The sequence below is a fragment of the Sus scrofa genome, chromosome 15 (genome assembly GCF_000003025.6).
Source record: "Sus scrofa isolate TJ Tabasco breed Duroc chromosome 15, Sscrofa11.1, whole genome shotgun sequence".
Lineage (NCBI taxonomy): Eukaryota > Metazoa > Chordata > Mammalia > Artiodactyla > Suidae > Sus > Sus scrofa.
Window position 1 is genome coordinate 60,980,767 of NC_010457.5, and position 16,323 is coordinate 60,997,089.

Genomic DNA, 16,323 nt, shown 5'->3' on the forward strand with positions numbered 1-16,323 from the left:
AATGATTTGTATTGTGAGAACTGTATATCAAGTGGAAAAAAATTAAACCACACTTTTATACCTTTAGATACACCAAACTGGAATCATATGTAGAGTTCATATGCGTATGTTAATATTAAAATAAAGGCATAAAAGTACATTTCTTTGTGAATTTACAAATAATCTTAAGTGAGGAAGGCCTTTATACAGATAAATGGTATCCAAAATTCATAAATAAATGATGGAAAATTTGTTTAACTATATTCGTCAATTGCTAAGGAAAAAAAACCCTTAATACAATCAAAGGACAAAGAATAATATAAGAAAATATTACACTGCTTTAAAAGGTTAATTTTAAGTTATTAGCAATGCTTTAAAGGTTATTTTATTTATATACAAAATCTCTCACAAATTAAAAAAAATATGAAAATGAGCTAAAGCTGGTTCACAGAAAAGGATTTACAGAGGCAAAAATAATATTTTTAACCTCACAAATGATTAAGGAAATACAGTAAGATTACAGTTTTCTCTTCTCAAATCGTCAAATATTAAATAATCATGGAGAGATGGTGATTGAATAGGCTCTCATACACTGTTGGAGGGATAAGCCACTTTTTTGGAGTATAATTGGTAAAACCTATCACAACTAAGAAGGACATGTCTGAGATTTAGATCTAAAATGTATTATAGAGATTAGAGCTTCAGACATATGCAAAGATTTATTCTATTTGCTGTATTGTTTATAGTAGCTCAAGTTATTTAAAGACGGCAGAAAAATTCTCAGTTATGGTACACAGACGTAATAAAGAATGTGTTGCATTAAATGTAAGTATGCACATATGTGCATATCTTTTTCTGTGTATATATGTAATATGTATTTTTAATCTTTTTTAAGTAAATATCTATGTATAAATACTAATATACATATATTTATATGTTATAACAATGCTTAGAAAGAACATGAAGTGTATAGCAGTAGAGACACAACCGACAGTAATCATTTCTGGAGTGTTGTTGGAGCTTTGAGTCAGATGACTTGCAGTATAAAACTTTATTCCTATTAATCTTTGGATTTCATTTTGCCATAAGCATATATTCATTTTTATAATTAAAAATCTAGTTAAACATTGATTCTATTTTCATTTAGCCCAAGAATATATTGATCTTATTCTTCAATTTTAATTAAACTTCTAATTTGTATTCACAGTGGTGAATAGGATCATACCCTGGAGAGAGAGAGCAGAAGGGGTCTTTATTATCTTATCTACTGACCTCATTACTTCCTATATTTTAACTTAGTCCTTGATCTTTAACAACATCTGTAAGGTGATGAACATCCTGTTGGAGCATTTGTCTGTATAATCTAGTTTAATCCTCACCATACCCTGTGGGAAAGGTAATACAAACTCCATTTCATAGATGATGAAACTGAGTCTCAGATCATTTTAGAAACTTGACCCAAAGTAGTTGAATGAGAATCCATGTCAGAGCTGGTGCTCTTTCTGCTGTTTTACGTGTGTCCCTTGGTGAGTTTAAATTTTCTGTGCTCTGTTCACTCTTATTGGACAGGAATAGCATTGCATCTCCTGTTAACCTTTTAGTTTATTCTAGGCAGCAGATACAACAGGAGAAGACACTTTGAAAATAATTTGAAATATAGATTATGCTATAAGGTTAAGCATAGTCTACATTTGGTTGCAGCTCAGACGTCTTCAGACCTAGGGATGAATGAGGTGGGAAAAGAGGTAACCTGCCAACCAAATACAGTGTACTTTGAGTGCAGCTTAGCACCATGAGCTGCCACATGGGACCTCTTCACTAACCAAATGCAATGACATATTGCAGAAGAGTATTATTATTATTATTTTTTATTTTCCCACTGTACAGCAAGGGGGTCAGGTTATCCTTACATGTATACATTGCAATTACAGAAGAGTATTATTTTAACTTTTTTCTTATGTTCAGAGGCTATACAGCAATGTGGGTAGGGGGAGCATGGACTACATGCCTCAGTGTGACTAGAGGCAGGCTGCTTACTTTGATGAAGCTCAGTTTTCACACCTGAGCAAAAGTAAGAAACTGATTTATTTTGTAAAAAAAAGTCTGTTTTTGTATTTATTATCTCTTAAATTCAAAATATCTTTTTTTATGGTTATTTCCCCAACACAATTTTTTTTCCACTGTACAGCATGGGGACCCAGTTACACATACATGTATACATACTTTTTTTCTCCCATTATCATGCTCCATCATAAGTAAGTAGACATAGTTCTCAGTGTTACACAGCAGGATCTCATTGTTAATCCATTCCAAAAGCAATAGTTTGCATCCATTAAGCCCAAGCTCCCAATCCATCCCACTCCCTCCCCCTCCCTCCGGGCAACCACAAGTCTATTCTCCAAGTCCATGATTTTCTTTTCTGTGGACAGGTTCTTTTGTGCTGTATATTAGATAACAGATATAAGTGATATCATATGGTATTTGTCTTTCTTTTTCTGGCTTACTTCACTCAGTATGAGAGTCTCTAGTTCCATCCATATTGCTGCAAATGGCATTATTTCATTCTTTCTTATGGCCGAGTAGTATTCCATTGTGTATATATACCATATCTTCCTAATCCAGTCACCTATCAGTGGACATTTGGGTTGATTCCATGTCTTGGCTATTGTGAATAGTGCTGCAATGAACATGCGGGTGCATGTGTTTTTTCAAGGAAAGTTTTGTCTGGATATATGCCCAAGAGTGGGGTTGCTGGGTCGTATGGTAGATCTATGTATAGTTTTCTAAGATACCTCCATACTGTTCTCCATAGTGGTTGACATTCCCACCAACAGTGCAGGAGGGCTGCCTTTTCTCCACAACCCCTCCAGCACTTGTTATTTGTGGACTTATTAATGATGGCCATTCTGACTGGTGTGGTTATCTCATGGTAGTTTTGATTTGAATTTCTCTAATAATAAGGGATGTTGAGCATTTTTTCATGTGTTTGCTGGCCATCTGTATATATTCCTTGGAGAACTGTCTATTCAGATCTTTTGCCCATTTTTCATTTGGGTTGTTGGGTTTTTTTTTTGCTGTCAAGTTGTGTAAGTTGTTTGTATATTTTAGAGATTAAGCCCTTGTCAGTTGCATCATTTGAAACTATTTTCTCCCATTCTGTAAGTTGTCTTTTTGTTTTCTTTTTGGTTTCCTTTGCTGTTCAAAATCTTGTCAGTTTGATAGTTCCCATTGATTTATTTTTGCTTTTATTTCTGATGCTTTGGGAGACTGACTTGAAAAAACATTTGTAAGGTTGATGTCAGAGAATGTTTTGCTTATATTCTCTTCCAGGAGTTTGATGGTATCTTGTCTTATATTTAAGTCTTTCAGCCATTTGGAGTTTATTTTTGTGCATGGTGTGAGGGTGTGTTCTAGTTTCATTGATTTACATTCAGCTGTCCAGGTTTCCCAGTAGTACTTGCTGAAAATACAGTCTTTTTCCCATTTTATGTTCTTGCCTCCTTTGTCAAACCCAGATCATAGGTGTCTGGGTTTATTTCTGGGTTCTCTATTCTGTTCCATTGGTCTGTGTGTCTGTTTTGGTACCAGTACCACATTGTCTTGATGACTGTGGCTTGGTAATATTGCCTGCAGTCTGGGAGAGTTATGCCTTCTACTTGGTTTTTGTTCCTTAGGATTGATTTGGCAATTCTGTGTCTTTTGTGATTCCATATAAATTTTTGCATTGTTTGTTCTAGTTCTGTGAAAAATGTCATGGGTAATATGATAGCGATTGCACTGATTCTATAGATTGCTTTGGGTAGTATGGCCATTTTTATAATATAATTTTTTTCAGTGCAGGAGCATGGAATATCTTTCCTTTTTTACATCTTTAATTTCCTTGGTTAATATTTTATAGTTCTTGGCACATAGGTTCTTTGCCTCCTTGGTCAGGTGTATTCCAAGGTATTTGATTTTTGGGGGTGCAATTTTAAAAGGTATTGTGTTTTTGTATTCCTTTTCTAAAGTTCTCAACAAAATTTTAGCCAACTGAATCCAACAACATATCAAAAAGATCATACACCATGACCAGGTGGGATTCATCCCAGGTTCACAAGGATGGTTCAACATACATGAATAAATCAATGTCATATACCACATTAACAACAGAAAATTCAAAAACCATATGATCATCTCAGTAGATGCAGAAAAAGCATTTGACAAAGTCCAACATGCACTTATGATAAAAACTCTCACCAAAGTGGCTGTAGAGGGAACATTCCTTAACACAATCAAAGCCGTTTATGACAAACCTGCAGCAAATATAATACTCAATGGAGAAAAACTCAAAGCCTTCCCACTAAAATCTGGAAAAAGACAGGGATGCCTACTCTCACCACTGGTATTCAACATAGTATTAGAAGTCCTAGCCATAGCAATCAGGCAAACAAAAAAAAATAAAAGGCATCCAAATAGGAAGAGAAGAGGTAAAACTGTCACTGTATGCAGATGACATGATACTGTATATACAAAACCCCAAGGACTCAACCCAAAAACTACTTGAACTGATTAACAAATTCAGCAAAGTAGCAGGATATAAGATTAACAATCGGAAATCAGTCACATTTCTATGTACTAACAATGTAACTTTAGAAAAGGAATGCAAAATCGTCTTATTATCCATTAAAAATTCAGACAGGGAGTTCCTGTCATGGCACAGTGGAAATGAATCTGACTAGGAACCATGAGGTTGCAGGTTCGATCCTTGGCCTTGCTCAGTGGGTTAAGGATCCAGCGTTGCCATGAGCTGTGGTGTAGGTTGCAGATGTGATTCAGATCTGGTGTTGCTGTGGCTCTGATTGGACCCCTAGCCTAGGGAACCTCCATATGCTGCAGGTGCATCCCTAAAAAGACCAAAAGACCAAAACAAAAGTGCATTTAGGATAACTATTAAATAAATAAATGCAATCAGACATAAACAGACCTGGTCTTTCAAAATTTTATTTGCTTGTTTTGGCCCAAAATTGTTAGTTATATTTTTTAAATACCATGAATTATTTTTTTTTTTTAGCTAAGAATTTTAGCACAAAGTAGGCTAGTTTTGATCTTAATCTAAGAATGGATGTTCGAAGTATCAAAAGAATCCAATAGCATGGCTATTTCACACAGAATGCATTATTTAAAATTAAAGTATGAAACCATTCCCCATGTGCTCCTTCACGGCTATTACATTTTTATAAAAGTGATTTACTCTTGAAAAAGTTATTAAGGAATTTGGTGGCACTGGCTACAAAAGTTCTGTCCTTGTTAAAGCAGTTACCTCCAAGTGAGATTAACTTTATTATGCATCATTACCAAACTGTTGTTATTAAGCACCTCCTGTGTTAACAGGGCCCAGTGTACCATACCATTCTCCTCATTTTGTTTCTATTGCACTTCTGTGCACTTTGTGTAATGGAACATTTTCTTTTCATGTCCAGTACTCTTTGGAGAATAACCCGGGGCAAGACCAAGATATGATTTCTAAAATTCCTTCATGTTATGTTCCTCTGTCCCTTAAATGACTTATCCTGTACCTCACATGATGAAGTTTCTTGACAGGTTCTTTAGAAAAACTGATGATATACTTTAGTGCTGCAATCTTATAAATAAATAAAAATGCAGTAGTAGCTCTATTTAGTGTTATCCACTTGTGAAAATATAACCTGATATTGCAATTACTTATCATATTGCTATAAACATGACAAAATAAATACCACTTTCTAAAATGTTATCTAAGAAATCAAAAATATCTAGATCTAGACATTGTTTTATATTTTTTTTGCCTTGTTTCCCCTTTGTTTATTAGAGAGCCTTTAACTGTCTTAGCCAAAAAACATTCATTTTCTTAAAGATAACCAAAATTGATTGCTAGGGATTGATTTAACAGAGGTTCAAGGATCCATTAATGCTTACTGTGGTCACCAGTCTCAGTCATGATTGTTAATTGGGTAGTATTGATAGAAATACTGAGATTAAGATAAACAGTTCACCAGTTGTGTTGTAATTACAGAGTGATGTAGTGTCTGAGTCATTTCATAAAACTGCCCTGATGCTACATTTTTATTATTGCAATACTTATGTAATATGCTACAACTTGAGTTTTAGACTGAAAAAAGTATCAACATCTGTACTGAGAAGAGAAAGCATGCTCAAAATAGCATGTCTTCCTCACTAGCTCACTAGGGTTGAGAATTGTGATTTCCTTGTGTTTTACTTGTAACCTAGGGTCGGATAGTGGCACACACACACACACACACACACACAAAAGGAAAATTTTCAAAAGATTTCATAGGTGAACATTCCTCTGTTTTACTTTGGTTAATGTCTGAGTTCTGCCTCCCTGAACTGCCATCCCTGTCACCATGCTGCCTTGGAAGCTACCCCAGACTGTAAGGGGACTTTTGCTTCTTGAGCTGAAATGCAAGGCATTACTCCTCCTCTCACTGTGGATTTTCTGGCAGATGGTCTATCTCACAGAATAAAAAACATGTCCATGGCATAGTTACTGCATTTATTGGATGTTTGCAGTAAGACTGTTTATCTTCAGAAAAGGAAAGAATACATTTCTGTTGAGCAGCAAATAAAGTATCAAATCTGTCAAATTTGTATAAAATAACCAGTTGGAGACATGTAGGAAAAACTCCTACTATTTGACTGAGTTGAACTATATGTGGGTGTGCCTTGCGTGTGTGTGTGTGTGTGTGTGTGTGTGTGCATGCAAAGCTCTGTCTAGCTAGTTTACTGTAAATAATAGAAAGCAATGTCCCTGAGAGGAGATGCATGAACCAAATTAAAAAGCTTTTAAAAATAGAGACCTTACTGCACATCATGCCACTACAGTAACAAAGCTATCTTAGATTTTCTATAGATGCTTCCAATGCTTGATTGTATCTATATTTCATAACGAGATGAGAGTTCATTTATAATTATTAATTTCTATGCTTTATTTTTTTTCTTTTTAGGGCTGCACCTGTGCCATTTGTAAGTTCCTGGGCTAGGGGTCGAATCCTAGCTGTAGCTGCCATCCTATGCCATAGCCACAGCAAAGCCTGATTTGAGCTGCATCTGCGACCTATGCCACAGCTTGTGGCAGTGCCAGATCCTTTACCCATTGAGCAAGGCTAGGGATCGAACCTTTATTCTCATGGATACTAGTCCAGTTCTTAACCCGCTGAGCCACAAGGGGGAACTCCATCTGTGCTATCTTAATGATTAGTTTTCCGAAGTGTATCATTGTTGGCCAAAGGATATAAACCATGATTATTGGGCTTTCATCAATTAAGTTTTCTCTTAGAAAGAATAGTTGGTGAGGAGATGTTGGCAAGGGTAGAGGCACACTTTATGTTCTTGTCTGAGAATAGGGGAAAGAGTAACTTATCTGTATTTTTACTTTGAAAGTGGTACATTAATTATTTATTAAGCACATTTGCTAAGAATTACTATATGCTGGGCATCATGTCAAATCCTGGGTATAACAATCCTGGCTTTTAAGGAGAGACAGTCTAGTGAAAATCAGGACAGCATGAAATAGTAGGGAGGTTTTCAGGGTCCTCTGGGAGAACATAGCAGGTGTCTTGCTTCAAGGACCATCAAGAATTTCAGTGTGGCTGAAGCAGACGATGTGAGAAAAGCCGGCCAAAAATCTGAGGCTGGAGAAGCTGTGGGGGCTAAGGTGGCAGGCATGAGTTTTAGAATTATATTTTTGGATGATCTTGGAGAATATAATTCCTATTAAACGTGTGTATATTCATGTATATATATTTATGTATGTACATATAGGTATAGTCATAAGCATGTTTCTGCTTATCACCTACATATTTTTTTATTTTGTTAGCAGAGCCTAAATAAAACTGTGAGGTAGATGAAGTTTGTCTTTATCACTGTTTACCTTTTTTGTTAGGGCTTTTCTTCCTAATTTATTTTCTCTTTCCTGGTTATTCACTATCTTTACTCTGGTTGGTGGCCCATTCTTTTTTTTTTTTTTTTTTTTTTTTGTCTTTTTGCCATTTCCTGGGCTGCTTCCATGGCATATGGAGGTTCCCAGGCTAGGGGTCGAATCGGAGCTGTAGCCACCGGCCTACACCAGAGCCAGAGCAACGCGGGATCCGAGCCGCGTCTGCAATCTACACCACAGCTCAGGGCAACGCCGGATCGTTAACCCACTGAGCAAGGGCAGGGACCGAACCCTCAACCTCATGGTACCTAGTCGGATTCGTTAACCACTGCACCACGATGGGAACTCCGGTGGCCCATTCTTATCCAGGTCCTGTCTCCTAAATCCTTTACTACCTGTGCTCTATTATCAAAATCAACCTCTTTCTAAAAGGGTATTTTTCTAGATATAGTGGTAGGCAGAGCAATGGAACTCTCAAAGAATTTCACATCCATTTCCCTGAATCTTGAGAATATGTTACCTTCTATAGCAAAACGGATTTTGCAGATGTAAGGATCTTGAGATGAGGAGATTATCCTGGGTTATGTGAATTGACTCAACATAATCATAAGGGCCCTTAAAAGACAGAAAAAGAAGGTAGAAGAGTCAGAGAAGGAGATGTGAAGATGAAAACTGAGGTCCGAGAAAAAAAAAAAAAAGAGATATTTGAAGATGCATACTATTAGCTAGGAAGATGTAGGAAGGGGCCAGGAGCCAAGGATTGTGGGTGGGCTCTATAAACTGGACAAGGCAAGGGAATGAATTTTACCCAAGAGCTTCAGGTGAAATTCAGTCCTGCTAACACCTTAATTTTAACCCAGTGAAACCCAGTTGGACCTTCTGTCTTCCAGGATGGCAAGATTAGTAATTTGTGTTGTTTTAAGCCACTAAATTTGTAGTAGTTTGTTACACAGTAACAATAGGAAACATACAGAAATCTATATGAAAGAGACAGATTTACTTACAGGGAATTATATTCAATTGACAAAGTTTAACATGTTTTTTTTTTTTTCTTAACTCCTAAGAAAGTCCAAAGACTTTCTAATGTTACATTTTCAGAAATCAGTCTCCTAGGGACAAAAGGTAGGTTTGAGTGCAGGCAAACCAGTGGTGAGCAATTACACTGGGAAGAACTTGGCCAGAGAACTTCACAGCGTTTAGGCTCCCAGCATCATCTTTCCTCCTGCAAATTTCACAGAGACCCTTCAACTCAGCTGAGCTCAGTAGAAGCTTTGTATCTGAAATTTGTTTGAGTTATAAAGGCTTAAAATTACTTTGTGCGTATAGGTGTTTATGTACATATCCATATTTCTGGCATTAATGTGGATTCAGATAGTCCATTTTTACATAATTTCACTTTTATTTTCAAAATCAATACTTTGAATTTTTATTGGCTCAGATAATTATTTCCCAGGTATTGTACATTCACATGTCTTCGAATTATGATCTCCCCCAAAGGGAATTTCCTGCATCTTGAATAAACAGCAGATGTTAAATGTGAGGGAGCTGTGGGTGGAAGGGATGCACTTGGAAAGATGATAGGATATTTCTCTTGGCTGATGAACTACAAGATTGAATAGATGTTCAGTGAAATGGAAGAAATAGAAGAGCTAGAGTATCACTTGACACTTGCATTGTTTTCAATTTATCAAAAACACCATCATCACTTCAGCCTCAGAAACGTGACTGGTGCAAACACCAAAGGTCACTGATCCTTTTTTTTTTTAACTCGTCAAGGACGAAAAAATTGTTTCATCACTGTGTCATGCAGATTTCTGAACCAAAGCCTTAGACTCTAAGAAAAAAAGAATATTAAAGATATTATTGGAGTGTGAAGAGAAAAGTGATCTCTTAGGAAATTGGGCCTATATACATCCAAATTTGCCTCTGCAATTGTTCTTGACCTGAACAGTAGCCAACTCTCACAGACACAGGTGGAGCTGCCTCTCTGACTGACTCTCCTAAGTCAATGCACTGATGCATTTTTCAGAATCTAAGGCCTACTGGTGAGGTTCCAGAACTCTCTCAGAGCATTTTACTGTGATGCTCTCTGAATATTTCAAAGCATGGAAAAGCGGGGCTGGCACCACATCAGGAAGAAGGTGGTGACATTTCAGTATCAAATGACTCTGGAAACCATTACAGAGGGTTGCTAGACAACTTACATTTGTAGAGTTCATGGACATATATGATCCCACTGGAACTTCACAGCAAGGCAAGGATGCCAATGGAACAGATGATACAAACCTCATGTTAAAGCCTTGGGAACTATGCCTACAAGATATTACTTATCTCAGATCACAGGATTAGCAAGTTGTAAAGCCAAGATTGGCACCGTGGTCTGATTCCTTGCCTGAAGTTGCATCTAGCTCATCCTGAACTTGTCTTTCTTAAAGAGACTCACATTTGCACAAAGAGCATTTGATGATGTCATGGTAACTGAAATTGACTAGACAAACTGGAACTAGAAGTTAGAAATTCCTACTTCTTCTTTAGTACTCAGTGACCTCCAATCCAGACATCAGACGTCTTGAAGCAGATGTTAAACTTGTCTACAGTTTGCATGACAAGTTAACATTGGCAAGCATTTTATTGTGAATTTGACCATTTTTCAATAAAACAAGTTTTTCAGTGCCAAAAAAAGTGGTTTGCTGATGGCCTGAAGCCTAAGTATCTGGAGTGCTTTTAAAAAAAATCGATGCCTGATCTCCACCTGAGTTCCTCTGGGCATTGAGTTTGGGACTCTGGATTTTAAGCGAGTTCCCCAGGGAATCCTCTTGCACTCCCAAATCTGAGAACTTCTAATCTTCTGGAGTCTCTTATTCCTCAAAGTGTGATCTATGGACCAGCATCACCTGGGAGGTTGTTAGAAATACAGAACCCATGCCAAATCCCAGACCTACTGGATCAGCGTCATAAGAAGGTTTGCAGAGAGTCACGGGCACATTCAAGTCTGAGAAATACTGATAAAGCTTGGCATTAAAGTCTCAAGTCTTGTCAACTTGAGGAAAACACGGTGGGATTTAATACATTCGACTCTTAGTTTTCCCTGAGTGAAGCCCAAGTTAGCTGTCCTCATTTCTATATCTGACGTAGGAAGGAGTAAGACCTGCAATAGAGGACTTACTCAGTCCTTGATTCTATGTATCAGACAAGCTTATGGAAATTGTTGCTTCACTTTCCAGACTGCTAAGACAGTGAGGTCCATAAGATATGAAAACACTAGCTATCTTGTTATCTCTGCATACAGTCTATTACACAAAACTGAACCCTAAGATAATCTGGATCAGCATCAACATCTGAAACTTGAGGAAGAAGAATTTGAGCAAGTGGAAAATTCTGGAAAGGGGACCCCAGATAGGAATTGAAGTTAACACCAATACAAGTGCCTGTACCTCCTATTCCTGGAAAACTTCTGTGTTAAAAACTACCAGAGCAGATAGAAGGTTATCCACTGATGTTAAAATCCCTGAGAGAAAACTTCTGGTACTTGGCACCCACCTTGGAAAAATGACTACTTCTCATCCCTTTTGGGGATCAAAATGGGAAATATATTATTTGTTGCATAAAATCCAAATGGTTCTATATCAGAAAATTCAAGATTTTGATATCATTTTAGTACTTAGGGTTCATGATGGAGAAAGAAAACTCAGCACCTTTCCTAAACTATTTCCAATACTGATTCATATATGGTAGGTCACCTGTGAAAAGTTATATAAAATCACTGTCAGACTCACATTGCAGGATATATTCTTGGCTGATGCAGAATAAAAGGGTATGGTTTAAAGGGCCAGTATTCCCAGTAGTTCCTAGCAGAGGCTGGGTAATTTTGACTTTACCCTGAATTCTTTTCTTTTTAAATTTTAAAATTTTATCACTGCACACACGACATTCGGAATTTCCTGGATCAGGGATCAAATCCGAACCACAGCTGCAAACTATGACGCGGCTGTGGCAATGCTAGATCATTTAAGCCACTACACTGGGCCGGGGATTTAACCAGTGCCTCAACAGCTACCCATGCTGTGCTGCTACAGTTGGTGTTTCTTAACCCACTGTGCCACAGGAAAAACTCCACCCTGAATTATTCTAATAGAAGAAATAAATAAATGTACACAGGAAGAAACTGGTGAAAATACATAGCAGAATGGGATTCTGGAAAAAAAAAAGATTAAGGAAGAATGTTGGTTTAAATACCTGTGTTAAATTTTTAATTACACAACTACTGGAGCTCCCAAATCCCAAGAGGACCAAGTGATCCTGTTTCCCAAAGAATTATATGTTTTACGTTTAATTTCGAAGAACTTGGTGACTTGAAGTTGCTTTAAATTTAGTCTTAAAGGACAAATATAAAAAATGGGCTGGAAACAGATGTGTTAAATAAATCTAGTTTGAGGAAAAAGAATTCCTAACAAAACAATCAGACTCCAGGACAGCCTTAGTACTCCCTTGAAAAGTGAAAGCAGACAGTATTAAACTTTTAAAAGCTTACTTTGAAGGAATGTGGACTTGTTTAATATCATTTTAGTGAGGAGGAAAGGAGGAGACTCTGTTACATTATTTATCCCAGGATCTTTGAAGGCAGCTTTTTTTTTTCCTCTTAGCTGGCTCATTTTAGTGTTAATGAGTATTAGGCTCATATATCAGAGAGAGAATAATAAACCTTTAAATGTCAACCCAGAGGAGGTCTCTGTTTTTCTACTTACAACTGTGAAGCAGGGAAGGTAATTTAAGATATGAAAACCAGAAAAATTACATGAAAATGTATAAAGGGGAAACTGGAAGAGGCAAGAAATTGCAGAGTATTTGAACAAGAAAGAATATTACCTGCATGATCAGACCACAATAGTGAGGAAAAAGAATACTCCTTTAAGGAATTGACAACGTGGAATTAGACGCTTGGCAATAAATGGAACTGTAGCCCCTTGTATTTGTCTTTAAAATGGCAAATGGGAACATTTAGACAATAACTTTATCATAATCTTGAGGATGAGCTGATTGATGGCTTAGAAAGCAAGATTTCTGTTTTGTACATGATAATAAATTAGAAAAAAAATTAATAATGAAGAGCCATTCAGGGTCCTGCTAAAGGACTTAAATCATTGCAGTGCAGTTGCTGAGCCAACACTAATAAATATGCTTAAAAGTTTAGGGCAAAGTAAAATATTTCTTTTTTTTTTTTTTTTTTTTTTGTCTTTTGTTGTTGTTGTTGCTATTTCTTGGGCCGCTCCCGCGGCATATGGAGGTTCCCAGGCTAGGGGTCAAATCGGAGCTGGAGCTGCCAGCCTACGCCAGAGGCACAGCAACGCAGGATCCGAGCCGCGTCTGCAACCTACACCACAGCTCACGGCAACGCCGGATCGTTAACCCACTGAGCAAGGGCAGGGACCGAACCCGCAACCTCATGGTTCCTAGTCGGATTCGTTAACCACTGCGCCACGACGGGAACTCCAAATATTTCTTTTGAAGACAGCATGAGCAGGTCTCTCAGGGAGTGTCACTATGTACTAGCTAGAAAGGGGTTTGAGTTAGAAAAATCATTCAAACTGAGTGATTCAACAAATTCAACAGAGAGAAAAAATTATGATTCAAGACTAGAACACACACCTGGGTATAAAGGTGTCCTCAGAGAGGCCCACAGGTAGCTAAACCAGACTTGCTCTATGCATATAATTTAGGAGAAAGTTGGAACCATTCAAACAAATGAGCAGGGTATATCAGAGAGTTAAAGGGTATGCTGTCTTTCTCCCCAGCACCAGGATTTTGTTACAGTTCCTTCTGTTGTTGTTGTGGTTATCATTAGCATATCTCTACTACACTCTGTAAATCTGATTACTTTTTTACTTTCTTAAAATGCACGTAGTCTATGACTTTAAGTCAAGGAAGGTAGAAAAAATGAAAATGTAAAACAAAGGTGGAACTTTGCAGAGGAGCCATGCAGATAATCAGTGACACCCAGGTTAAGGCTGCCTTACATATTTGCAGGATGTGTGACCATCTCCGTGATGGGACTGTGGACCACCTGAGGCTTCCTGAAGCTCAAATTGTCTGTCATGGGGATCCGTATTCCGCTATTAGAGATTCAGTCCTTAAAGACTTATTTGGGTCTTGTACTTACTCATGTGCAGGTAAAAGTTTAGGAGAATGTTCTTCTTTTTTTTATATTAAGTACCATACTTGATAACCTTTTTTTAAACTTTTTTATTACTCAATGAATTTTATTACATTTATAGTTATAAATGTAACGATCATCACAACCCAATTTTATAACATTTCCATCCCAAACCACAAATGGTTTTCTTTGTCATTGTGAACCCAGTCTTTAGCAAGAGGTTAAAGAACAATTTGTTATGGCACAGGTAGGGAATAAAGGAAGCCAGAAAATATTTCATAATTTAGGGCAACTAACTCATGGGTTACTATGTGATTTAATGGAAAATTTCAAAAGTTCTACCTTGTTTTCTTTTTTCCTTTTTATTCTTTTCTTCATTTTCTGTCTTCTTTTTTTAAGGGATTTGCTGAGGAACTTGTGCTGCCCACCTACAGAAATGTGAATTGTAAGTACATCAATTATGAAGCGCCTAAACATCTCCATGCTGCTAGTCCTTTTCCTTTGCTAGTCCAGCCTCTCAGGTTTGCAAAAGCTCTGTCCTCTTAGGCAGCTCAAGGGCCTTACTCTTGCTAACATGAAAAGATCTGATAGAAATTTTACTCTAAGTTATTAATGAGTTATTGTGCAGCTCCTGCCATATAGATAAATGTTTCTGCAAAGAAGAGGATAGAGAGAGGATGGAAAGGAGAAGGCAATGCTTAACCAAATGCAAGGAATAACTAGTGAAAAACCTTCAAGCATTTTGACACTTGAAAGAGGGAGTTACTTTAGGGGTGTCAGAGGCTCCCCTAACATTATTTATGTTATTCTGTTTCTGTGTAAGGCTAACATAGCTTGCATTTAGGAGGAAGTTAATGTGTATGTTACAGGGAGGTAAGATCAGTTCTTTATTAAAATTACGGTCATATTTTCATCTCAGGATAGATTTTTTTTCCCTACAACTCAGTGGTCTTCTAGGGGCCCATCTCACTCTCAACCCTCAAAAGCAAACTGATATGAGGCTGGAAACACATCTTTGAAGACAAATGTATTCTCCATCCCATATCAAAAATTATAACACAATGCCAAGACAAATAACATAATTTTTAATAAATTTTTTTTTATATTTTATGAGATAGAATTTTTTCCTTTAGCTTGGATATATAAGGATATATCACACTATAAAGAATACTGATAGGACAGAGTTCCCATTGTGGCTCAGCAGGTTAAGAACCTGACATAGTCTCCGTGAGGGCAGGTTCGATCCTTGGTCTTGCTTAGTGGGTTAAAGATCTGCCATTGCTGTGGCTGTGGCATAGGCTGGCAGTTGTAGCTCTGATTTAGCCCCTAGCCTGGGAACTTCTGTATGCTGCACGTGAGTCCTAAAAAGAAAAGAAAAGAAAAAGAATATTGATGGGAGAAAATTGTGGGAAGTTGACATATGGTAAGAACAAAAAATAATTTTGTTGGGAACTTGCAATGTTATTTCAGATCTTAATGACTTTTTTTTTTTAATTCCAAATTAAGGTGCTATCAGGCACAGCACACTTGAACTCAATAATTGAGGGGAATTTGATAAAGCAACCATTTGTAAAAAAGTAGGTGGGGCTTAGAAGGAATACGGCAGTACCAAAGGGAAAGTAAGGATGGGCAAGGAAGAAACAAGAAGGAGAAGCTGCATGGGAAGAATCTGATAGGCCTGTGGCCTTTGGTAGTGGAAGAAGTCTTATCATGGTAACCTTAGCCAGCCTTTCTCTCTTCCCATCAAACTATTTCCTATCTCTACTTCTCAGCAAATCCAAAGGGGAGACAGCTTTTTATCACATTTAATTTAGCCTTTTTCCATTTTTATACCTGAATTGTTCATTTTCCCATCTATAACATCAGCCTTGTTAAAGCATTTCAGTCATCTGCACGTTGCTGCTCTCCCTGTTTTCAGACTATTTCTTCTACTTTCATTTTGTTCACAATAACCTCAGAAGATTTTTATTGCCTTCCCTCCCACTAATGTCATACCTTGGTGCTGAGTTCAGTCATGACCATGACTGGTAGGTCTCAAATTGGGGCAATATTCTGACAGCTATTATTGGATTCCACAACTGTTCTAGAAATTGGGAGAGCTATATTCCATGAAAAATGTAATGTTTTCTCAAATTGCTATTATGGAGAGTTTATACCAAGAAGAGAAAACTGGTTGGATTCCAAGGAACAGGTAAATAGAAGAAATATTACTCCAAACTGTACTTTAGTTTGGCTTCCCCTATGATGCCACAAGAATTAACAATAGGAGGTTCGTAGC

At 37.2% G+C, this 16,323-nt stretch overlaps 1 long non-coding RNA gene across 1 annotated transcript in view; it reads left to right on the forward strand.

Moving 5' to 3' along the window:
• Window positions 1–16,323, forward strand: part of LOC102162507 — a 131,618-nt gene that overhangs the window by 51,222 nt on the left and 64,073 nt on the right. Inside the window, exon 2 of the long non-coding RNA XR_002339204.1 lies at window positions 14,445–14,490. This is a non-coding gene — a long non-coding RNA (uncharacterized LOC102162507). The remainder of the gene's footprint in view (window positions 1–14,444; window positions 14,491–16,323) is intronic.